The 26,698-nt window shown below is 35.7% G+C and overlaps 1 protein-coding gene across 6 annotated transcripts in view; it reads right to left on the reverse strand.

Moving 5' to 3' along the window:
• TENM2 (teneurin transmembrane protein 2) overlaps positions 1 to 26,698 on the reverse strand; it is a 3,416,041-nt gene that overhangs the window by 1,553,342 nt on the left and 1,836,001 nt on the right. The gene's annotated exons all lie outside the window — the stretch shown is intronic.

Below are 26,698 nucleotides of genomic sequence, written 5' to 3' on the forward strand. Positions count from 1 at the left end.
TAAGTAAAAAATTGATTTTTATGGGAATATGGAATTATTTGGCTTAAAATTATGTAATAATTGATTGAAGCAGTAATGATTTCAATAGAGGGATATTTGTGTAATTTTTAATGATTCCTTGCATAAAGTATGTGAATTTCTAGGAACTTTTATTCTTACATTTAACAAAGGCTTGTTTGCAAAACGTTTTAAGAGAAAGCTGAGGTAGCTTTCCTATTTTAAAAAATATGGTTAATAATTAGACATAGAAATATCTTTATATTGTAGGTTTTAAAATGTAGACATTAGGTAAAAAAGAAATTAATCTTATGACTCTGACCTTTTAAAAAGTTTTCAACATATCTTTGTAAGGGGATATTTATCTACTGGAACTAAAAAAAAAAAGTCTAAGATATTGTATATACTCAGGAGATAGATAGTCAGAAAGGAAGCTTAGAGAAGATTTCTCCTGGAGGAGATAACCTACTCATACTGAGACTTTGAGCTGACAACCCTTTAGAGATATTTCACAGAAGAAGATCTTTCAGTTTCAAAGGCAAATGTAAGTTGTTTAGGACTCACCATGGGAAGAAGACCATGATTCCACAATTTCTAGGAAGGCAACATCACAATATTCTCGTACATTTGCCAGGGTGATTTATCTCTTTATAAGTTTAAGCTCTAGAGAATGAACTCAAAGAGCTCTTCCTTTAAAAAATAATTGCAAATATAGTACTTAACAAAAAGAAGTCTATGAAGCTTTCCAAGTAACCAGAGGATAATGTTCACTGCCTAAATTTAATTCTACAATCCTCAAAAAAACCATAACAGTGAACAAGAAGAGTAAAGAAATCATCTATTACCCATAAATATAGCCAACCAACTTCAGTTTGCATGTGTGTGTTGGGGGAGGCTATCCCCAAACCAATAGATATCTGTATTAGTGGAGCTGAGGAGATGACGTATTATCATTTCAGTGAACTTAGAAAAGAAAAATCCTCAAAATTACCTAATAGAAGAGGAATTTATAGGTACTTCATTAACACATTTATGTTTACTATGTAAATCTATTCATATCTATCAATCAATAATCTATCTATCTATACAGATAAATAGATCAATAGATATTTAGCCCAAAGCCAGCATTTTACTTAATGGAGAAACAGTGGCTGATTTAACACTAAAGAAAGGAACATTTCAAAAATCCCACTAACTCCATGCTTTCTTGATATTTGGTTGAAGATGTTATCAGTGTAACTAGACCAGAGAAAATAATTAGAGGCTTGAAATTAGAAAGAATAAGTATCTCTATGTATAAAGCATAAAAGATAATATACCTAAAAAATCCCAAAGAATTGATTTTAAAATACTACACAATAAGAATTCAGTAAAATAGCAGAACATATAATTATCTATAGACTTTATATATCTTCAAACAATAATGAGTTAGAAGAGATAATGAAAGAGAAAAACCACATTTCGAGTAGCAACCTTAATGAGTAAATAGCTAGGAAAAAAGGCTTATATGAAGACAATTTTAAATTTCCTGAAAGATCAAAAGTAGAATTGGACAAATGGAAGGCCAAACTAATTCTTAGACAGGATAACTCAATATCATAAAAATGTCAACTATCTCCTAGTTAGTAAATTTATTACAATCACAATAAATATTTCAATTTATTACCTGAAGCTAGATGAGTTTATTGCAATGACCTTCTTAAAAAAAAACTATACCAAATAAGAATGATAAGAGAAAAATATGAAAAAGACAACCAGTTGGGAGGAAGAACAGGATAGACCTCTCAGAAATTGAAACATACTAGAAACCCTCTATAATGTACTTTTTTAAAAAAAATGTAGGTATTGGTACATGAATGGTCAGAGAGCTATGTTTTAGAATATAAAAGTCCAGAATACTGATGTATGTTTCAGTGACATCTGAAATCACTTGCGGAAGTAAACTTTTTATTTTATTTTATTATTTTTTTTTCCTTTTTCTCCCCAAAGCCCCCCGGTACATAGTTATATATTCTTTGCTGTGGGTCCCTCTAGTTGTGGCATGTGGGACGCTGCCTCAGCGTGGTTTGATGAGCAGTGCCATGTCCACGCCCAGGATTCGAACCAACGAAACACTGGGCCGCCTGCTGCGGAGTGCGCAAACTTAACCACTCGGCCATGGGGCCAGCCCCGGAAGTAAACTTTTTAATCAATAATGTTCGGACAACTAGATAGTCATTCACAAAATGATAAAACTGAACCTAGATCCCACAGTTTACACCAGAATATTTCCAAATAGATGAAAGCTTTTAAAAACTACAAGTAGCAGATGAAAATATGAATGGATTACTTTATAATCAAGGAATGGAGATGGGCTTTAAGCATTCAAATTCCAGAATCTACAAAAGATAACACTGATATAAAGTCTTAAAAGAAAAATAAAACACCATAAGTAAATTACAAACAAAAAAAAATTGGAAATTATATTACAGGAAAACAATTTACCCTCTTAGCATGTAAATACTTCCAAAAAAAATCAAGAAGAAAACGGTCAAAAATCCCAATATATAACTGGGCAAAAAAGAGTTCCAGGAAAAGCTCAGCAAATGGTACTTAGGTATGTGAAAAAAACGATCAGTTTCATTCATAATAAGATACATACAAATTAAACTACAAAGAGATGTAATTTCTCACCTATTAAACTGACAAAAATTCAAAAGTTTACAATATGTTCTGCTGACAATACCATAAAGAGACCCTTTATAATGTTACTGGAGTGAGTGCAAAACGGTGTAACTCCTATAGAAGAGAATTTGGCAATATCAAACAAAATTACACAGTGTTAACCGCTTGACTCAGCAATTTAACGACAGGGACTGAATCCAGTAGGGAAAGGAAACCATCTAGGTATGAAATATCAAAGCAAATGGCTACACATAGTAGAATTATTTGAAACAGCAAAAGGTTGGAAACAATTCAAATGTTTAGCATTAGAGAACTGGTTTAACGAACTACTGTACGTGCACAAAAAGAGTGTATTATGCAGCTGTAAAGAAGAGTGAAGCCCAATATTTACGTCCTGGTAGCAAATGATCTCCAGGTGATATTAAATGAAATTTTTAAAGACGTGGGACTAAGAATAGACATTTGCATGTACTTGCTTATTTTTATAATAAATAAACACTGGAAAAGAAACAAGAAATAATAAAAATCTTTACTTACAAAGAGAATAGAAATTAGAATGAAAGAATCTCCGAGAAAAATTAAAATAGTTTTCTCTTTTAAATCATGTAAATGATTTTATTTGTATATTAAAACCCAAATGAATCATGAGAAATAACTCTAGAATTAAAAACAAAGTAAAACACATGAATAAAATTCTATATAAAATTTGATTTCATCATTATACATATATAATTTAATGTAAATATGTAATAAGTACAATATATCATATGTATTATATAATATATCATATATTATATATACAATATGTCATAATAGTGTATATTCTGGGACAAAAAAATAAATACAAAAATGTGTTAAAGTTCAATTAGTGATGTTATTTTTAGTGCATTGTTGATATAATTATAAAATATAGCATAAACCAAATAAATATATAGAGCAATATGAGGAACCAAGCATTTCAACATAAGCAAAAAACGAACCAAATATAAAATTAAAGAAGTTAAGAAAGCAACCCTATAAGATTAAATTTGTATTAGGAATATTATATACAGTATGAACATATGGCTTTAAGCATTAAGCAAATTCTTCAGAATTTAGTTAACATCACAATTATCTGTATATAATTGATTACAACACAAACACATACTATGAACTTTTGAAAAACAGTTAGCAAACACAGAGAGTTAACTTTGAGAATCTCTCTCTCAATGGGATGGACGGTGAGGGTGGGCTGCCATTTTGATTCTCAACATCAATTACAAGTATGTTTTGAAATGTCCTTTGTTTATCAGCCCAGAGGTTTGTGTTTTTGCTTTTGTTTTCTCCTTTGGAGTAACACAATTAGGAGATCTACGACTGGGATAAATAAAATATCGGGCTTTCTTTTCTGACTTTCAAGATAAGGCAATTATGGTGAAGAAAGATCACAGCAGGGTTCTTGGGCAGATCAATTGTAGGAAGGGATCCAAAGAAAAGCTGGGATTTGAAATCTAATCCTTTTAAAGTTTCCATGCTTCTGGACCCTCTGGAAAATCTTTATGACCTAGGAATTCATGTACCCAGATTGAAGACTCCTGCCCTAAGTCACCCAAATATAATTCAATCATAGGCATTCTCCTTCTCTTTTGGCTTTCCTTTTTCTTCCCTTCTGTTGTTATCTCTCTTAAAAATGCAGTTATTCACAATTAAACAAAAAAAAAATCATTATCAGAAAACTCTGGCGTATACCTACTTGTGAGCAGATTATAGACATTGCACATAGTGATCATGCTTTCCTAATTTCACTTTGCTTTTCACTCTGATGCTACCTAATTTATTATCCGTGGCCAGAGAAATGCTGCTCCTTAAATAACAGCAATGTTAACAAAAGGTATTTATTGATTGCCCACATTATGTCAGGCATTGTACCAAGATATATCATTTGGTCCACCGACATCTTAATAATCTGAATTCTACAAGTGAGGGTTCCAAGCTTGGTTAAACAAAATAGTATTCCTTATCTAAAATCTCACGACTAGTAAAACAGGGTTCAATACATATCTGACTTCAAATTATGTGCTTCTAATCAATGAACTGTACTGTTATGATTGCTTTTTTCAAGCTGAAATTTTATTCTTTCCTACTTTAGGGTCTCTAATATTTCCTGTATTGTATTCAATATCTCTTTATCTTGAGTGTGAATGAGTCAGTTTTATATTGTGAGTTTCAAATTCCTTACCTCTAAAACACATGGCTTGGCCAAATACGTGCCATGGTCAATTCTGAGGTTCCAGTCCAGCCCTAAAGCTCTATGGCTTTACAACTTCTTCTTTAGTCTATAGCTTACAGGAAGCATTTCACGTAAAACAATTATTGAAACAACAAAACCAATCTGCCAATCTTTTCCATTCTGGCTGATAAAAGCAGCTTCTCCACACTAAAGCCAGTTGTAATTTTATTCCGCCTCTTGCTTCTTGCCATTCCCTTCACCTCCCAAATGCGCTTTTTAAAAGCTACTGCTTTATTTATTTTTTTGTACTATTCCTGCCCCTTTACTGGTCAGTGATTTGCAAAGAGTCAAGGATGCCTGCCAAACAATTATTCTGAAAGTCAGCTTTAACATTTGTTAATATTTGTTAACCTTTTCAAAAAAAAAAAAAAAGGCTCATACTATTAGAGATGGCGTTGGCTCCTCACAGGACCTATTTCTTTATGAAATTGTTTTAAAATAGTGAAAAGTCCTCCAAAATATTTTCCTCACTTTTCTGCCATGATATCTGAAATATTTGCTGTCTGATTTATCCCATGAAGACAGGGACGTTCCAGTAGGCTCCTACTAAAATGCACATCTGTTAAGTGAATGAAGAGTGAGGGAAGAGGATATAGAGTAATAGTAGAGTAAGCTAGAATCTTTTAGTTAGTTATTAAAATGATTTCACTTAAATAACACTTCACACCATCATGGAGATCCTAGGGGAACAGGGCACCGACCAGGTAAATTTGAGTGAGAAGACTGGAGAGATTGCCTGATGAAATGAGGGGTAGAATAACTCTTGGGAGGCAGGGAACAGCCTGAGGGCATTCTGGTGAAATGACAAATGGAACTGGGAACTTTGCCTACTTAACAATTTCGCCCAAGGCCAGCCTATCTATGGAGGTCATCTTCTTGAACCCCAGGCCTGCAGACTTGATTGCACTGAAACCGCTTAGAACAGTTGGGTTCCTATCCAATACCTAAATATCTCCAGTGAAGGAGTTCCAATAACCTTGGCTCAGAGAGAATTTATCACAAACTGTTTACTCCACATTTTTGAAAGCATAAATACCCAAAGCCAGGCAATAATAAGAACTCTTTATAAACTACGCCACTGCCACTCTCTGAGATGACCTGGCGCTGCACAAGCAATAAAAACACAATATACTTGCTCTCCTGCAAATTAAGCTGTGAAGATCTGCCTCAAACCTTCTACAGAGATTTCTCAATGAAAGGGGAAGTGCCTGCATGTTCAGTCCAGCAGTACACTCACAGCACCAAGATTTCTAATTACAAAACCTGTCCTTACCAAAATAATCCTCAGGCATACACATCTGCAGCAGAAACCCCTACTCGATAACTGGATTTCAGCTCTTTTCAAAGGGCAAGACCTTGGGAGAGGCACTGGGTGACAGACTAGAGTTTGGAGAAATGCATAGAACAGGTGCATACGTCTACGTATCTCTGAATTTTTGAGTGGCGGCTCTGTCATAATATCTAAATACTCAGCCGAAAACAGTGCATCAGAAACAGAAATGGGGAAGGATTACAATTTATTATGCCCACCATCTCATCCTACTAAGGCGCATAAACTATTCCTAAAAGGCAGAGAACAGTACAAAAACATATTATCAAGAAATGCGTTTTGCTGCCTTTGACAATACTTGCTGGCTAGGGCTCACCTAACAGCAGTCTTGTTTATTAGAAGCTGCTTTATTCCTGCATGGGGGCAATAACGTTAATATGGGTGGCAAGATGCTAAACTTAAAATATGCACCGGCATGCAAATTTAAAGCAGAGATGCAAGTCCTCATTGCTCTATTCACCTATGGAGGAAAATATTAGCACACTGCTTTAATTGGCTTTTTCTATGATCAATTTTTGAAAGTAAATCATGCAACTCTATAACATCACCATAGGAAGTCAAATTATACGCACATAGCATTAGAAATCCTTTAATGCTCTTTTATGGTTAAAGAGAGGGATATAGATTACTTGATTTTCATTTGTCAGGTTTTTTTCTTTTTAAACCGACATGGGAGTCAATCATTCTAAGGTGATTCCCTTTTTAAACCTAATCCCACATTCATACAGCAAACCTTAATGAGTCTACTAGGAGTAAACAAATTAGTCTCCAGGATGTATTATGCATTAATTAATCAAACTAATAGTATTGCATAATGTGCAATAGATGAAAATTAGTTCTAAGTACAATACTCACATACAAGAAGAGAACTGGAGGAAAAATATGGAGTAATAAAGAAAAATCAGTTTCTATAAATATAAGTTAAACAACTCTGCTTTCCCTTTACACATTTCAGGCCATTTAATGGCAAAGAGAACATTCAAAAATGGCTTTTACAGCTGAGAAATCTGTGTGATAGAGAAGCTGTGAGGAGGAAGAAAGTAGTTTTGAGCAAGAGTACTGCAGGTCTAGAGAGGTGGTTAGCAAACTATGAACTGTAATCTGTTTTTCTATGACTTAGGAGCAAATAATTGTGTTTACATTTTAGATGGTTGAAAGAAATCAAAAGAAGAAAACTATTTTGTAACACCTGAAAATTACATGAAATTCAAATTTCAATGCCCAGAAATAGTTACATTGCAACATAGTCACATATTTTTGTTACCTCTTGCCTATGGTTGCTTTTATGCTACTGCAGCAGATTGAGTAGTTGTGACAGAGACCTGGTCTACAAAGTCAAAAATGTTTACTCTCTGGCTCTTTACAGAAACAGTTTGCCAACTCCAGTCTTAAAGAAACAAAAATCCTCTGCAATGATGAAACCAGAGCATATATGGTATAGGAATATATCTTAAAAATTAGAGAAGACAGACACCACCTCACGTGATACACTAGAAAGAACCCAACATCACACTTCTTGCTCTTCCTGCCAACTCCTTCTATCTAATTTAGGGAAAAAAATCAGACAACCCAAATAGAGGGACCATATACAAATTTGCCCACCTATGCTTTTAAAAAGTGACAGGGTCATGAAAGACAGAGGCAGACTAAAGAATTCAGAACAAAGGAGACTAGAGAGACATGACAACCAAATTCAACATGTGACTCTGGATTGGAATGTGGACCAGATCTATCTACTTTAAAAATTTTTTTTTGCCATAAATAACATTATTGTAATAATTAAGTGAAATTTAAATTTTGAAAATTAGATAATAATATTGTATCAAAGCTAGTTTTCTGGGTTTTTGTTTTGTTTTGTTTTGTTTTTGTATGTGTATGTGAGGAAGATTGGCCTGAGCTAACATCTGTTGCCAATCTTCCTCTTTTTGCTTGAGGAAGATAGTTGCTGAGCTAACATCTGTGCCAATCTTCCTCTATTTTGTCTGTAGGACATCACCACAGCATGGCTTGACAAGTGGTGCTAGGTCCCTGCCTGGGATCTGAACCTGCAAACCCAAGGTAGCCGAAGTGAAGCACACAAACTTAACCACTATGTCACTACGCCAGCCCCTAGTTTTCTGTTTTTGATAATTGTAATGTGGTCTCATAAGAGGAGGTCCTTGCTCTTAGGAAATACACACATAAGTATTTGAGGATAAAGGAGCTCTAAGTATACCGTTTAGTCTCAACTGTTTCAGAAAAAAATGTTTAAATGTGTATATGTGTCTGTCTGTCTATCTATCCATCTACCTATCTCTCTGTTTATAGAAAGAGAGAAGAATATTCAAATTTGGCAAAATGTGGGAATCTGGGTAAAGGATATAATGGAGTTGTTTGTACAACACAACTTTTCTAAAAGTCTAAAATTATTTAAAAGTTAGAAGAATAGGATGTGAGCATTTCTAATAGCTTCTCCCCCTTCATTAATGTGAACCACAAATGGCCACTTCTTCAATTCCTCCTTATCAGTAGCATTTGGGTTCTGAGTTGTTACTTGGTATGGTGGCTTGGTACTGCATCATTGTAACTAATCTGGAGCTACCTTTCCTATATTGCCTTGCCTACATGGTTCAAAGTCAATGCTGGACACAAGAGGATTTCACACATTATTAGAAGGGAAACAGTGGCCATTATTTTTCCCTTGAAAGTCAGTGCAGACTTCAGGCATTAAGGCTGCTCGCACATGCTGTCACCAATCTGATAGCCTACTTTGTTGGTGTGGACGTCAATTAGACCCCTAGGTCCTTCAGCTCCCACCAGATCTCCACCTTCAGTGTCTGCTAGTCCTAGATTAAATGTTTTTCAACTTGGTGGTGAATACTAGAGCAAAGCTCCTCTTGCAGGGCACCCTGGCATCAGTTGCAGGTGGTGTGAGACAGACAGGACTCCAGCGCATCCTTGCTAACCTCCACAGCCAGAGCTCCTCTATGACTGTCTACACCAGCTCCCAGAGTTGTGTAAGGTCTAATCCCTATTTTAAAAATCCCTTATTCTATACCACTTACAGTGGCTCTGTTCCTCCATCAAACTCTCACTCATACACCCTTGGTTTCCTGAAATAGAGCAAAAGTGATTGTGTAAGCGCTTGACCTGTGCGTCTCAACTCAAGTCCTATGTCATTTCCTTATCCTTTGAAAGCATCTCGTTATATAGAACTGCTAGGAGAGTGTACCGAGAACTGCATAATAATAAAAATGAATGAAATTGCCATTTATTGAGTGCCTACTATGTGTAAATCCTGTGGTATACATTATCTCTAAACTCACTAACACCTCAAAAGCTAATGATCATCCTTATTTTTATAGATGAGAAACTGAGGGTCAGAGACATTAAGTCTCTTGTCCAACATCTCACACCTAAGCAACGGTAAAGCAGGAACCCAAGTGCAGTTGCGTTCAAATCTCAAGTTCGTATTTTTTTCATTGCACCGAGCTGTCATCTTAGGAAAAACAAGTCACCTTCTCACCCTCCAGAGGATATTTGCTTTATGATTGCCCCCAAATTAATTGAATCTCAATATTTCACTCGTTTATTCATATCACAGAATTATTATATATTTGAGGAACTATAACAACTGGATATATATCATCATCTTTATGCTGTCCTTAAGTCCTGGAAAAGAAAATACCAAAATTGTTGATGTACAGTGAAAGATATCATATAACCCTCCACTAAAGAGCAATTTAGTTAGTCTCAACATATCGACAGTTTTCCTTAGCGTTTTTGATCTGCAGACTTTTTCACCATACTACAAAAATTTTTTTCATAACTCAGCAGTTCTTTTGATGTACTTCTACAACTACAATGTCATTTAAGCTTTACAATAATGAGTCTAGGAAATCAACACAGCTTGTGTAATTAGTGTTTGTTTTACAAATGCAGAGATTAAATCCTAACAGATTACATAAATCATCTCGAGTGGACTCTGTTGTTTTTGTCTACCTGGTTTCCTCATCTACCTAGTTTCCTTTCTCCCTTTGTCTTATAAGAGCGGATTTTTCTTGAAGACTCCCCTTCCCATGTAATTTTCAGTCCCTAGAGTTTGTCTGGGGCTGGTTCCACCCATTATAACTAGGAGTGGGCATATTATTAAGACCTGGAAAATCGTCATATACCGTGCACTTGATCATGACAATGTGTTCAAAATGGGCATGCAACTCACGTCAATCTATTTTGGGCTAATCTTAGAAAGAAGACCATGAAGGAAGCACCCTCCTCTCCTCAACTTGGAGCTAAAAGAACATAAGCCTCTAGTCGCAAAGGTCAACACGGAGTGAAGAATGAGCTTGAAGTCAACACAGAAGAAAAAGTAAGATGTAGAGAGACAGTTTCATATTACTTAAGCAACTGGATCCAGGTATACTCAAAGGCAATTACCTTAAAAATTTTCAGTTACATTTAGAATAGATTCTCTCTTTCTCTCCCTCTCTCAGCCCCTCTCTCCTTCCCTCCTTCTCTCCTTTCCTCCTCCACTCTCCTCACCTCTAACTAAGCTTTGCAGTCAAAAGCTTAGTAATAATAATACTAAATATTAATACTCGCCCAAGTTTCCAAGTCTTAACCGCAAGTCTGGAACTCAGGTATTCTGATATATAGCATGTAAAATTTATTTACTAGACAAGTAAGTTATTTAGAAAATGGGACTTGTTTCCCCTTTGGCTGAGATACTTCCAACTCAAACATTCATTCTAATTTTGCTTTTCTAGGGAATTATCTTTCTTGAATATCCATTGGAAGAATAAATGCTTGTGGAATCTGACATTTCTCTAAGCTGTGTAATTGCATATGTAGTATAAATGATACCAATAAGGCAAGATTGATTTGAGAGCTATTTTTTCTGTTGAAGAAATTCAGTAGGTTTATGCTATAATCAAAGCCCAGAGATTGAATTATAACATCAGTCATCAATGTCTCCCTTAATCAATTATTTTTATTATGCTTAGGGAAGATTTATAAGCAAAAACAAGCATTTCTGAATTGTTTCTGTGTGTGGTTTTCATTTCTTGTTCTTTTAAACTAGAGACTGAAAATCCTGTACAATACTAGAGCAAGAATTCACTATATTATGATGAAAGAGAACTGAGAACACTTTTGTCTGAGTGATGAAGGAGCAGGCAATATGTAATTTATAGCAAAATAAAAATGATACTGTATTATACTATAAAGCTGTCAATTGGATTATCACTGAATAAGCTGTTCAGTGTTTACTTGTATGTAACTGATATGTTGAACAAGAAAGACTTGTAAAATGCAATCAGAAAAGAACTTTATTTTTTCCCTTCACCGCTTCTTCAAATCCAGTTCTTCTTCTACACCCAGAAGAAATCTTGGGTAGGTCTCATAGCTTAGCTCCTTCCCTTTACTAGATAAACCACTCTTCAGTCAATCTCAACCATAAAAATCATCTCCTGTTGCTAATTACTTTGTCCACTCTGCTGTAAAGATCACAAACTCAGAAGGTCATTCAAAGTTAAAAGTTTCTCCTAACGGACCCTTCTTCCACCAGCTTCTACCTTCCTCTGGTTGCCTCCTGTAGCAAGAGGGGAACATGTGGTTGGCTTCTTTATTTTTTTGCCTTGACTGCTTCTCCTCTTCCTTCAGTCGCTAGACTGCCTGCGGCTCCTCCAAGATGAAAGAGAGGAGAGAGTAGAGGATGCTGACAGGAAAGGTCTCTCTGGGTTAACATTGTGTGATGGGGTACTGGTTTTCTCTGGACATGGCAGATGTTTAAAGGTAATTCTTTTTTTCATGTGTGCTCCCCTTTACTCTTGGGAGCCATCCTCAATGTTCCTCTTTCTTAGGTGATGCCTCTCCTTCAGCCAGCCGTTTACCATTGCTCCTCAGTTCTGTACCTTACTGCGTACTTCCAGCTTCTTCTGCTGAGGCCACTTGTCTTTGGGCAGATGCTCTCCAGGGAAGAAGCCTTAAGCCAACATTCCCACAGTGGGATGCTATGTAGTTATCTATGACTTGCTTTGGGAGAGAGGGTGACTTTGTCCAAATGCAACTCTGTTCTCTGCTGCCATAAGACATTTCAGACGGCCTCTACTGTAGCCTTTTTGTTTAGGAGTTAATCAGACACCAGTCCACCATGTACACTAAACTCCAAGAGTCACATCTCTAGACGCCATGCTGTCTCCTCATAGCCTTTTTTTTTTTTTAAAGATTTTTTTTTTATTTTTTCCTTTTTCTCCCCAAAGCCCCCCAAGTACATAGTTGTATATTCTTCGTTGTGGATCCTTCTAGTTGTGGCATGTGGGATGCTGCCTCAGCGTGGTCTGATGAGCAGTGCCATGTCCGCGCCCAGGATTCGAACTAACGAAACACTGGGCCGCCTGCAGCGGAGCGCGTGAACTTAACCACTCGGTCACGGGGCCAGCCCCCTCCTCATAGCCTTTTTAACGAGGTTTAGGAGGATGTGAAAACCATCAACCCATCCTCCATCAGGAGCAATTTTTTCAAGAAATTCTTTTGTTTCCAACTTGTTGGTCCCTCCAAATTCAAATTTTCATAAGTTTGGCAAAATTAGTTTCAAGCCACTTCTTTCTCTGTAAGTCCTGCTTATATAATCCAGTTCCTCCCTTTGCAATTTGGATAGTTGGTACCTACTTTCCTGGAGCTTTGGTTAAATTTGTGTCATGTTAAACAGCCCATTGATGTGAATTTCTTCCCTTCAAAACAGTTTCACCAAACACTATTTTCCATTTTAAAAATCATGATTTACAGTTAATCAGTCTACTGTTGTCTGTATATGTGACAGTTAGGAATAACTAAGCAATTAGTTTTACATTGCTTGTATACATTTAATGTCTAGATTTAATTTTCAATCAACTAATCTGCTTGACACCTACACGCTGAGTGAATTACGTATCTCTGAAAGAACAAATGAACTAACTAGTTGTAGAATGTGAGGAAATTTCCCAAAGGAACAGTTTCCATGAAATAGGTACCTTCCAGTACGAGGCACTCTGCCACTAACCCCAGGGGAATAGATCTTGAAAAGGTTTCTTTTGTTCTGCTCTGACTAGTTATAGCTGAGATGTATACTGAGATTTTAGTTTCAGGGATAAGCAAATCCAAGGGGAAGAACGTCAACACACTTGGTTACAATAGCATAGTGGTTTTCAACCAGGGACACTTCTGCCCCCTAGAGAACAATCTGGGAATATCCGGTGACATTTTGATTGTCACAACTGGGAGAGGGGTTGCTGCTGGTATTTAGTGGGTAGAGGCTGAGGATGCTGCTAAATATGCTACAATGCACAGGACAGCTCCCACAACAAAGAATTATCTGGTCTAAAATGTCAATAGTGTTGAGGTTGAAAAGCCCTGCTTCACTTGAGGAAAATACTATAAACAAAGGGCGATGAACAGAAAAACTGTAATTTTCAAACCTTTTAACCACCTTTCTTTCTTCCGTCTATTCCATTAGGAAAGAACTTGAATGAGTGTATGCTGATCTTCCAGTAAGTAAGAAAGCAAATTCAAGGAAATCTGGAGCCCCCTACCTCTCCCCGCAATCAATTTTAAAGTGGAAGAACACCAGCATAGTGAGCTTTAAAATGGTAGATTGAGTATTCGCCAAAAGAATCTTGAATAATCATATATGTCTTCACATATTTTTAAATTGATATTCAAATTTTTAGTTATCAGTTGTTAAGAATTGCAAATTATGTATTTTCCAGAAGTGGGGTATATTACACATGAGCTTTAAATATACATTTGTCAAAAGTTTACAGCTTCAGATTTAGTTCATTCAACTGGATAAGCCAATTGGCAAAGCTAATCCTCCTTGTCAAACCAGTCCTTCCCATCAAATGTAACTTCAATCAGAAAAATTTCTGATTTTAGTTTATTTAAAAAAATGATAATGTGCATCCCTGTGATAACTTTCTCACTTATTAATTCTTTAAGATAAATTGAAAAATGGGAAGGCAGGAAAGAAGGATGAAAGGAAGGAAGAAAGTTAGTTTACCACTAGAATGCAACTTCAAAAGGGCAGGGATTTTTGACTGTTGCTCACTGATACGTTCCCTGAACAGCAAACACATAGTACGTGCTTTATAAGTATTTAATACTGGATGGAAAAAGAGATGATAGGTAGATAGATAGATAGGTAGGCAGATAGATAGATGACAGGTACAAATAGATAGGCACTGAGCTCCACCACAAGTTTCTGGCCAGGATGAAAGAAAACGCCTCATTGGCCTTACTGAATCTCTACCTTCTTAAACTACCCCAGGGAGTCTTTAGAACCAGGGCAAAAACGTCATGCTCAGATTTGGACTGGGTGAGAGTTCACCTTTTTTAGTACAGCATGAGATGAGCACCATGCAAGGGGAGCTGGGAAAGAACTGGCAGACCACAGACAGGTTCCCAAGAAGGCAATTTTGGAAAGGAAAACAGTTAAGGAAATTAATTGCTTTAAAGCTGTCTATGTCCATATAACCTCTGGAGAATTCTTATGCCACAATTTGAAGACCAGTCCACTAAAGATTGGGGAACAACATATTAATGATGAAAACAAAGCAGGTCAATAGGCCTGTAGAGCAAAAAGGGGGTTGGGAATCCAGGATTGGGCCAGATCAGTGACCTAAAGATAGGACAATCAGTGGTTCTAGAGAAATAAGGAAGATATTCCTATTGAGCATGGAGCCTAATATAATTGTGCAGAGCAGATAGAGAGGAGTATCAAAGTGTCCCTCTGCATCATTTTACATTCTTTATCTTTCCTTCCAGAAGTTCTCTTTCCTTGACATGATATTAAATATTTATTTGCTTATTTGTTTTCCACTACTAAGTAATGTGAAGGTGGACCTTTTGTAAGCTTTGGTTTTCTTTTTACAGCTCTGTCCCTAGTACCTGGGATATTGCTAGGCAAATAGAAGGTACTCAGTCAATATTTATTAGGTAAATGTTAAACATGCTACCTTGGAAATGGCTGTAGACCTGGCTTGAGGAAGCAAAATGGATCTCTGCCTAGTCCTTGAGTGACACTGAGTTTGTTATTTAACCACTCGGGGGTTTCAGTTTCTTCTAGATAAGAACATGGGAGCTAACATTCCCTAAGCTCCTGTCCAGTTATGTTTTCTGATTCTAACTAGGGATAGTTATCTGAAAGCGTTTATAGGTGTTCACGTTTGTATATGAGTATACTATGTGTGTGTTTTCTGAAGAGTAAAATTCAGAAAAAAGTAAACCTATTAAACCTATGTGTTTTTTTGAGGAAGATTAGCCCTCAGCTAACTACTGCCAGTCCTCCTCTTTTTGCTGAGGAAGCCTGGCTCTGAGCTAACATCCGTGCCCATCTTCCACTAGTTTATACGTGGGACCCCTACCACAGCATGGCTGCCAAGCAGTGCCATCTCCGCTCGCGGGATCCGAACCAGCAAACCCCGGGCCGCCAAGAAGCGGAACGTGCGAACTTAACCTCTGCGCCACCGGGCCGGTCCCAACCTATGTATTTTTTTAAATGAGGAAACTATTGTAGGCTGAAGGGACGGAAGATAGAAGGCAAAAGAAGTAGTGTAGGTAAAATATTTGACTTGGTGGAGTGAGGAATAAAGGCCTGCCGTAAAGAGAGATGAAATAAGAAGAAAATATGAGGGGAGACTTTGTAAAAATGGTAGCACCTGTGAAGTAGAGAGGGAGGACTTCGTATTCCACAGGTTTTATATTATTAGTCATAATATTATTTTATGCACACGATTACCTTCTAATAATAACAGTACTTAAAATATTTAGGCCAAGCATGCTTGTTTTGGAAGGTAAACAGGAATTTCTAATCTCAGTATCGTCAGGAGCAGATAGACTATGTTTTTAGAAGTATCATCAAATATAAAAACAGATTTACTTAAACTCATTTTAAATGTTAAAAAGAAATAAATGTCATTAATTAATCGTTGTGGGGAAGATATTTCTTAAGAAGAAAAATGTTCAATGGGTAAAATAACTCTAAAACATTTAGGAATCCCCACAATTCTCTTGATATATACCTAGACACGTTGCCATACAAAATTGATAATAATAAAGCTACTAAGGGTTGGCAATTATGTTTCAGTGATATATAATCATTATTTCTCTTAATCCTTTCAGCAAATCCTTGACCTTGGCACTATTAGTTTCCCCACTAAGCAGGTGAAGAAACTGAGGCTTAGGAAAGGTCAATAACAATCCCCAGGTCATATGTTTAGCCAGGTAAAGGGGAGCACTTGAGTGATGTCTTTTATACAAGGTTGTATCTAAACACTCACCAAATTTACTATAATTTCTCATAGGCTTTGCTGTCTAGACATGGCAAATTCCTCTTAGGAGAAGATCTTATTTGAGGTGCCAAAAAACCCAGAATAGCTTAAGCCAGGCAAACTCTTTGACTGAAAGTAAATTATAACCATTGTTTGCCTGCTCACTTTTACTTTTAATGTATATTTGTGTGAGAGTGCAGAGATGAAAGCCTTGTCAGTCACAGGTATACTTAAAAATCAATCCACAAGCAAAAGGGAGTTCAAAAATGATTCTACACTGGCAACACGAGCTAGCCCAAATGTCTATCTTCCATTCAATTGCTTTTCGAAAGTTTGAAAGCTGATTATTAACTGTTTTTTAATATCAAATTTTAAGGTGTTTGTTATTTCTAAGTAACATGATAAAGTCGAGTATTTTATTTCATTGAGATGTCAGTCAGAAAAATTTTTTTGAGATGTCAGTGGGAAATAATCAATATAATTAATCATAATAACATTTACCAACGTTAAGATATTATCACTTACTATTTTTAATTATGTTAACATTTTATTAATTAAAGGACACACATTGGCACAATTGTTATAGAACTTTAATAATGCTTCATTTTTGATTAGTGAACATCATCCTTCCCATTCCATGCTTTTATCTTCTTTTCCCTAACATGAAGAAGAGGTTTCATTTAGCTTGTCTTCTGTATGTGGTTAACACAAATGTGAAACACCATGTAAACATTACATAGGGGGGAATTTATACACATATTATTCTAAGAAGGTGCTAGACTTCTGTTGTGTGCAAACTTAATAAATGTTGAAACCCACATGGCTCAATTTCTGCATGGAGCAGATTCTGCCCACCAGATAGTAACTAAAAAGGAACTCCAACTTTTATCTGCATCTCTCCAACTTTTATCTGAAGTTCCCACACCAGTGCTTCTAGAAGCCCTTCCCTCCACTGTCTAATTCTTCCTTACCTCATGCATATTCTAAAGGCCTTCAAACCCTGAAACCTTTCTAGAAGCATCTTCCCCTTCTCGCCTCACACTTCTGAAAGTCCTTCCTACTTCCCCCCATTTTCCTAATTTTGAATCACAAAAGATTCTGGAATCATGCTGGCAAACACTTTGCTTTGGGTAGGGTGTGGGCAACAAGAGGAAAGAGGAAGACAGTTACTACTCAAACAATAATACACCCTATTTCACTGCACCAATAACAAGGGCAGGGGTCCCAAACTTTCCTGATAAGTTTCTCTTAGTCTTGCAATAGCAATTAGTTCCCAGCCTCATTTCCTCCAAAGATCCCTCAACCAACTTCACTGTATCCCCCCAGAAAAACCAGCACCATTTAGAGCTGAGGTCTGACTCTCAGCTTCATGAGACCCTTAGGAAATAGGACCGGGTAGGCAAGACTACCCCTCACATGTCTGAGTTCCAGGTTTGTGGAGCTTTGCTTTCAATCTTCCCAGTTCTGATAACACCAAACACTTTCTTTGTTCCCCCAGCTCATGAGATGGTGGCTACATCCTGCAATTACTATCTCTGTATTGCCTCAGTGGTCCTTTGTGTTGATTTAGTCCTCTAACATCTGCATAATCAATTCCTTAAATTCCATCAGTAGAAGTAGCTAGTGTGGTTTCTGGTTTCCTCACCGGAGCTGGATTGAAACAGGGCTGGAGGATGCTAAAAGTGTAAATCACTCAACTATTACTGGCAAAGCTTCACACCCTATATGTCAAGGAGACACGTTATGTGTTCTGATTTGGAATTCAAGGAAGAATCTTGAAAATTACTGTTGAAAACAGTTCCCCAATTCTCAGTTCAGACAAAGGTAGTTTAAATTGTCAAGTAAATTGAAAATCTCAATTTACTATATATTTTTATATTTTGAGTGATTTTAAAAGATAATGTACTGTTCTTCATTAAATAATTTCAAGTTCTTAAACTATATCAAATTTTATGGGAAAATCTTATAACATCTATAGATTTCAATAACTGAGTCCCAATGGCTCCCAAGAGATAAAGTTAAGTAAACTATTTCTTCATATTTCTACATCTCATGGAGGACCAATAATTTTTGAGGCCTTCTGGAAATTTACTTATAAAGTCAATAATAGCTAAAATTATATTGTTTTGCCCTTTATCTCTAGGAAAACAATGTGTGGCAAATGATTCTCTTTTTATAAGTATTCAGCTAATATGATATTTATAATATCATTTTATGTTTGAATAGAGTTTTATTATACACAAAATACCTTTGAATCTATTACTATCCATATTCTTATCCAAGCCTGTAAATCAGATATTGCCTACATTTTTCTTTGGAGAATATAAGACTCAGAAGGATTCAAGAATTTACTCAAGGCTCCAGAATAAAAGGGAGCACCTGATCTTACACTTACATCTCAGAACTTTCCATCCAGGTACTACATTGCCTTGCCCCATTGTTGTTGACTTGACTCTTCTGTAGGAGGTATGTTATCAGACATGGGAATCTCATGAAGCCCCAACTATATTGAAAGCCCCAAAATAAACAACGATGAAAAAAATATTGTCACAATTGTTGTGTGGCTTTTTTTTTTTTTTAACTGTGTTTAACAGAAGGTTTATCAGAGATAGGGCTCTAGGAAAGCAAATGGAAGGTATAATTACCTTCAGGGATATTTTATTATTAAAAGGTGTAATGAGAGGTACTGTGAGAGTAGATTAAACTATTAGAGAACCTGCCACAAGTGACTTTGTAATTTAAAAGATCATTTATCATTTTCAATCATGACTTTCAGTTCATTTCTCTGGGTGATTTTTCAAAATACTCTAAAAATTCTCATTTTCTTTGGGATTGCTAAATAGATAAATTGCTCTTCTCTTTCAGTAGAGAAAATAAAGGTACATTTGATAATTAATCTAGTTATACATGTACCATTTGAATTTACAACATCTTTAAAATTTATCTTTGTATGAAGTTATTGGATATTCAATTCTTCTTACTTTAGAAATCTGTTCCTATATATTTAAACCAACATAAATGTACAACAAAAATCGTATATCTGAATTTACTTTAATTAATCTCTTAGTTCTTTTAAACTTGTTTAAAATAGTTACAAACTATTGGCAAATCTTGATCAAAATGTAAACTAAAAAAAAAAACTAGATAATTTTGACCTATTGATAAAGACTTAAATATATACATTTTTATGTATATGCATATACAATGTTTTGACAGAAGCTGCTAATTTCCTATTCAATATCAATTTCCCACTGCTTCCTTACTAAGGAATACGTACATTGCTGGAAGGAGCAATACATCCAGCTAAAAATTACATTTCCAATGCTTCTGTATAGATAGGGGTGGCCAAAGATGTGTAAACAACAACCATTTGGTGGGGCTTCCTAAAATGGCATCTTTTCATATAGCTTATATAGCTATATGGACAGCTTATTCAGGTGGCAGGTTTTTATAATTTTACAAATCCATTTTCCTCCTTCTATCATTCTGACTCATTAATGTGGATGAAGATATGATGGCTGGTGCTACAGTATCCATATTGTGGGAGGTAAGAAAAATTTAAGACACAAAGCCATATTGTAAAAGAGCAAAGTAGATTGACAGAAGAATCGTGGGCCTGTCTGAATTATCTGTTGCTTGTAAGAGAAGCCACTATAATTTCAGATCTTTTACTAGAAGCTTCACACAATTCCCTAAGTAACATACAAAGTTTTTAAGATAAGGGGTGCTCTTCTGCATTTATAGTGGGAGTATACACTACTATACAGTATGGAAGATAAATCATCATGAAACATCAGAAGTCTATAAAAGTACATAGATTTTGATTTAGCAGTTTCATATTTAGTAATTTGTCTAAAGGAAATAAAGTTGAGTATAGTGTGTACTTATAGTGATATTCAGCCCAATACTGCTTACATCTGTCGGAATAGTTAAACCAATGGAAATATTCAACAAAAATAAAAATGATTAAATCATAATAAAATTGTACACAATTCAGACACTAAAAATGATTTGTGCAATATTGTGATGTGGCACAATATTATGACAATGTGAACTATTTTAAAGTGGCATTGTACATTTAATTTAAGTACATTAAGTGTACAAGATGTACCTGATGATACTGACAATACTAACCCACAAAAATTTACACATATGCATATCAAACTATCTGCATGGACATATGTCCAAGAGTTGACAGTAGTTATCTCTGGGTGTTTGAGTACTAAGTAATTTATATTTGAGCGTATCTTGAAAAAAATTAATTTTCATAATAAATATATATCCCTTAAATATTAAGAGAAAACTGTGTTGAAAAAAATAAAGAGTTTAGTATTAAAGCATGACTAGAACTGCTAGATTAGAGAATTGAGGTCACTACCATTCCTCTGAAGATTCCTGATAAACATGTAAGCTGTCTTAGCTTTTGTCAGTGCAAATGAGAAGTTTGAAAATTTTCCTGGGAAATGAAGGCAAATTTCTTTGATTTCCTCTTGGTTGGGTTTTACATAGTGCTGCTCCACTAACTTACCATTCTAGGTGGACAGCATGTCACAAGAAAGATACGTTCTTACCGCAAAATACGATGCATCAACTTGACCATGAAACCTTTGAGAAAATAATTTGTATCTCACCCCAGTATCTGGTGCACAGTTGTCGTTGAGTACATAAGACTTGATTGTACATGCAATTGTGTCCACCTTTGAGTCCCAGAATGTTGCTAGGGTCTTTCTTTGGTATGTCCTTTTAAGAAAAGATTTCTTATTCCTGCTTTACTCCACAGCAACTTTGGTAGGTAAAATTTGAAAAAGAAAATATAGCATGAATAGAAAAATCACATATCTGAACCAGGTAGCCCATCCATGTAGGAACTGATTGAATGACTGTGGTCAGCGTTTGTGCTGTTTGACAAACATTTCCAGTTCTCAATCACTGCTGGGTGCATGACAGGAAAGCACTTCCTGAGCCCCTTATTGTTGGGTGTGGTGATATGATTAGGATTGGCCAAGGAGTCATGAGCTGAAATGACTTGCCGGCTGAGCATTTAGTTGCCAGTGCACAACACTCCAAAGCCCTCTCTCTCTCTTCTTTGGGATGGCAACCAACAAATTTCAACACATTGGTGGCTCAGTCATCTTGGATCCCTAAATGACTATACTGAACAGAGCCTCACTTCTCTTCAGATCTTCAACAAACATACAGTGTGATCAAGAAATAAATCTTTGTTATTTTAAGCCACTGAGATTTCGGAGTTGTTTGTTACTGCAGGATAACTTAGATTATTCTGATTATATACAATATATTTGGACAGGTAGAATACACTTTTAAAGCTTTAAATTATACCCGTGAATTCAGCAATGACATGTGACTCCATTATATTATTATAAAATGAGTTTATTTTTGAAAGAAAAAATACACTTGTGTGAGTATATTTGTACATACATATATATACATATACAAATTTCTTCATTATAAGAAATTAAGGCAATATCCAAAAGCATGTATGTGTGTACACACACAGACACACACACATTTTTGAAAAAACTCAGCTTGGATCCCACCACCCAGAAATAGCTTACACCAATTTTATGTAAATGTAAGTTGAAGTATCCTTTTATTCAGACATACAAATAGAAAGATAAACAGATAGAAACATAGAGAGATAAATAATTTTTAAAATGATATTAGAGAAAGAATTTCATAAGAGTTTAGTTGAACATAAAAAGAAAAAATGGAATTGAAATAAAATTAAAGTTAAAAAAAATTGTTGATTTTTAGAAAGAATTTTTTTTACCAGAGATTCTAGTTCCGTTTTTAATGCATTGAATATACTTGATGACATTAAATAATTATTAATTTTTAGGTATGAATGGTATATATGGTCATGCTAAAAAAAAGGGGGTTTTATATATTAGAGTTACATACTGAAATTATTAATGGTTAAATTTATATCATGTCTGCTGTCATTCAAATTAACTTGAAAAAGAACATGATTAGAAAAGTATATGGGGTGAGATTGCCCATAGGTGGATGGTTTTGGCACTGAATAAAAGATACAGATGAATTCATTATATAGTCTATCTACTTTTTTTTTTAATAAGACTTTATTTTCTTTTTAGAGAAGTTTTATGTTCACAGCAAAATTGAGAGGAAGACGCAGAGATTTCTCATATACCCTCTGCCCCAGTACACATTTAATTTACCTACTTTGATGTATGTTTGCAATTCTCCATAACATAAAATTAAAATTTAAGAAAATGATTCTAGGGGCCGGCCTGGTGGCGCAGCGGTTAAGTTTGCATGTTGTGCTTCTTGGTGGCCTGGGGTTCGCCGGTCCGGATCCTGGGTGCGGACATGGCACCGCTTGGCAAAAGCCAGGCTGTGGTAGGCATCCCCGTATAAAGTAGAGGCAAATGGGCACGGATGTTAGCTCAGGGCCAGTATTCCTCAGCAAAAAGAGGAGGATTGGCAGTAGTTAGCTCAGGGCTAATCTCCCTCAAAAAAAAAAAAAATAAAAGAAAGAAAGAAAAAGAAAACGATTCTAGTTTCTGAAATGTAAGCCTGTTTAAAATAATCTGGGCACCCCACTAAAGGGTCTCTCTTGAACACATGCTCGTCAAGCAGGTAGAAATGTCAGGTGAAGTCTTTGAGGAAGTAGACAGATGTCCATTAGGAACTGGTATAACAATGCTGAAACTGGTGTCAGTTGTGACCACGGCTCTCCAAGTTTCTGTAAGCCAGTGGTAATGCTGCAAACCCAATTATCCTGCCTTCTGTTCTGCTGGCTGACCACTGGATTGATGATAGAGCAAAGGTAACAAAATTAAACAAAACAGGGATTTCATGTAAAAGGGATTTCTCTCCGCCTTTGTGATAAGGTGTATTATCATCATTATAAAAGGTTTTAACTAAGTGAGGCATTTTATATTACCTGTAAAATACATTTTAAAGTGCTAACCTTGAGAAGAATAACCCTGATTAATTATAGTTCCCAATAATTAATTCACTCTTTTAAATTTTTTATCCAATTATAATTCTTCTTCCTAGCTGGTTTCCACTGTAATCACTCATGTTCTGTAAGAATAAAATACTCAGAAATGGACCTAATTCAGCAAACTGAATGTAGCAGCACTAATTATAAAAGTAAACTGTATAGAATGTCAAAAATAATTTGACAGATTTTTTTTCCTGTGACAACTTAAGGAATTAATAGGTTCAACTCAAATGTACCCCTTTTAAAGTTCCACATAGATACTCTCATTTCTGCATACATCTCTTCAGAGCGGCTGGGAGATAAGCTCTTTGAAACCACTAGTTTTTTTCCCTATAATCCCTCAAATGATAAACATAAAAATCCCACGTGCACACAAAAGCAAAAGCAGCAAAATAATAAAAGAAAGAAGTAATATATATTTACACGTATAAAATATATATATAAAAAATCATTGCTAGCGGGAACAGTCAATTCTTTTGCAAAGACTTCAAGTAGGAGTTTTGTTTACAGGAACACTGAGGGCCAAACTTCACCTTCAAGGTTTTTCCTGATTAGATGAGAATAAACCCAAAGAGACTAAAGGGAAAGAAGCAACCCAGCCCCAAACACCTAAACAGTTAACTTGTTATTGTGGTTGTAGAGACGAGGGAAGCTTTGAAAAAATTTTTTCCCTATAGTGAAAACTGTGAATTCAAGTCAAACAGGTTTTCATTAAGAATTATGATAAAGGATTTGCTGCAGAAGACTAGGAGTCGCATTAGAAATTACTTGTTACACTGTTTTGGGGCTGGAAGTATCATATATTAAAGGAAATAATGGAAGAGATTTGGAGAAGAGTGCCAACCCTTTGGTTAGCACGAGAGAAACCATTTATCGTCAGAGGGAATCTGAGAGATTGATGGCACACTGGTGATATCAGGAGTTAAAAAGTTAGATTCATCAGGTGCTCAGGAGCTATCTGGGATGCTGTTCTGCAGAATGATCAAATTTTTCGCCAAAAAGGTGGAAGTGTGAACTAACACAGGCCAGCTGAGCTATCCTGGGATTCAATTCCCAGAGACCATTCTTCAACGTAGGTACTGGAGGGTATTCAGGAGCCACCCAGTTCTCCAGTTCTGAAAATTAGTACAACTGAAATTTACTTCAGGCTAACACAGCAATTATATCCCTTTAGCAAACCATCTTATGTGAGGTTGAAATGATGGGAAGTAAGTAAAAGCTGGAAAATCCAAAAATGGATCTAGATGTAGAGAAAGAATATTATAATATGCAAGGACCTCTCCCTTCAAGGATAGAGCAAGGTATACATATTGCCTTCCCACCTAAAATTAAAAGTTATTTGGAGATAGGAAATATACACACACATGCACACACAAATATCACATCTATTTGAATGTCTTTATTTGCTTACAAATATCAGGATACTATGGCATTATGAAGGGATAGATTACATAGTTGTATAATTTTTCCACCAATAAAAGTCTTATGATATGGTCATTATTATTCCCCCATTTGTAGTTGAGGGATTTAATAATTGCTGCATGCTCTCTGACTTTGCTAAATCTGACAACTCTCTCCTTGGATATCCTTGCACTTTGGACCTTCCATATAATACAGGAACTGATTTTTAATTGAACCCTTGGATAAGATATCGGCATCCTGTTTGTCTTTTTAGAAAGCTCTTCTCAATGTGGATCTGCCTTCTTATTCAAGGCTTTGGTTAATCACTTTTAAATCCACTTTCTCGGTCTGAGCAGTCTTCACTCAAGACTAGGAATCTCTTCAGTTTGTGAATACCTACTATCCTTTGACTGACTGATCCCATTACTTTGTTAATCTTGTTCTACAGGAATAAAAGGTGAGGAAGAGAGATGATTATCACATCTAGGTAAAAACTCTGGTAATATAGCTATCTTGAGATAAATCAATAGCCAAGAAACATAAGCACTAAAACGGATGCCTGCACTCTCAAGAGTGGCCAAACTCTCTCCATATACATTTTGGTTCTGAGTTGTCCATTGGCCATTTGACAACCAACCTATGCATGGCACATGGCTGAAACAATTCCTTGCATTTCAAATTGATGTCACCATGCTCTTTGGTAGTTTTGAAAACAGAAAAGTGTGTTTCATATTTATTTCTTTACTTCATATTTAAGCAAAATGTATGAGGTAGATATCTGGGATGATTCTGATTGATAACCTAAACTGTCAATGTTCGGTTGTCAAATTGTTAGAAATTAAAAGAGATTCTAAACACCCTTTGATTTTGTGTGTTTATGTGAGTGTATACATATTCTGTAGTGGAGAACTAATTTGAATACCAGAACTCTGTAGCTTCAACAAGGATACCCTTTTCATTATGTTTCAAAGCAACAAAGCAACCAGAAGTTATTCCTCCTAGTAAGGATAATTAAATTCATGTAAGTGGCATTGTGCTATATAAAATTAAATTATATCCTTTGAAAGTACACCTCAGATTTAGAAGATTTTAAAAAAATTTTCACCACACGAAAGACATGAATAGTTAAACTTAGTACTTCAATGATGAGAGATGAACTCAGGAAGTATGAACAGAAATATTCTACACTGACTTTCTCTTTTACTCTGTTGGGAGACTGGACTAAAAAATGATGTTGGTCTGGGAGATGAGCATAGTATCTGAACCCACCATTTGGTTGGGGGTAATTTTAGCCACAAACAGAAACTATCAGAATGGAAAGGCCTATTGGCTGAATTACCAGCTGAAAGCACTCTTTATGGAAAACATACGCAAAGTCCCTAACACAATATTGACAGGCACTGGATGAACCACCACGCAGTAGGCATCAAATCCATTTCGCTAATTCTCCCGGTCAGAAGAAGACACTAACCCAGAATGGGGCCAATCAGCAAAGCCAAGGTGTGCCATGCAAACTATACATACCAGCAAATCCATAAATCTATTGTAACTGAAGTGGTCTATTTAGAGAAGAAACATTTTGAAAAGTTCCATTCTCTATTAAAGAACCATAGAGGTTATAAGAAAGTCAGTTATCAAGAACTAATCTATTTTTAAGTGAAATTATTTAAATTGTAAAGTTAATAATAAATATTAGTTACTGAGTATTCATACTATTTGCATGAATATATTATTTGATTTAATTATATTTAACTTTCACACTA

Source organism: Equus caballus, chromosome 14 (assembly GCF_041296265.1).
Source record: "Equus caballus isolate H_3958 breed thoroughbred chromosome 14, TB-T2T, whole genome shotgun sequence".
In the NCBI taxonomy this organism is placed as follows: Eukaryota; Metazoa; Chordata; class Mammalia; order Perissodactyla; family Equidae; genus Equus; species Equus caballus.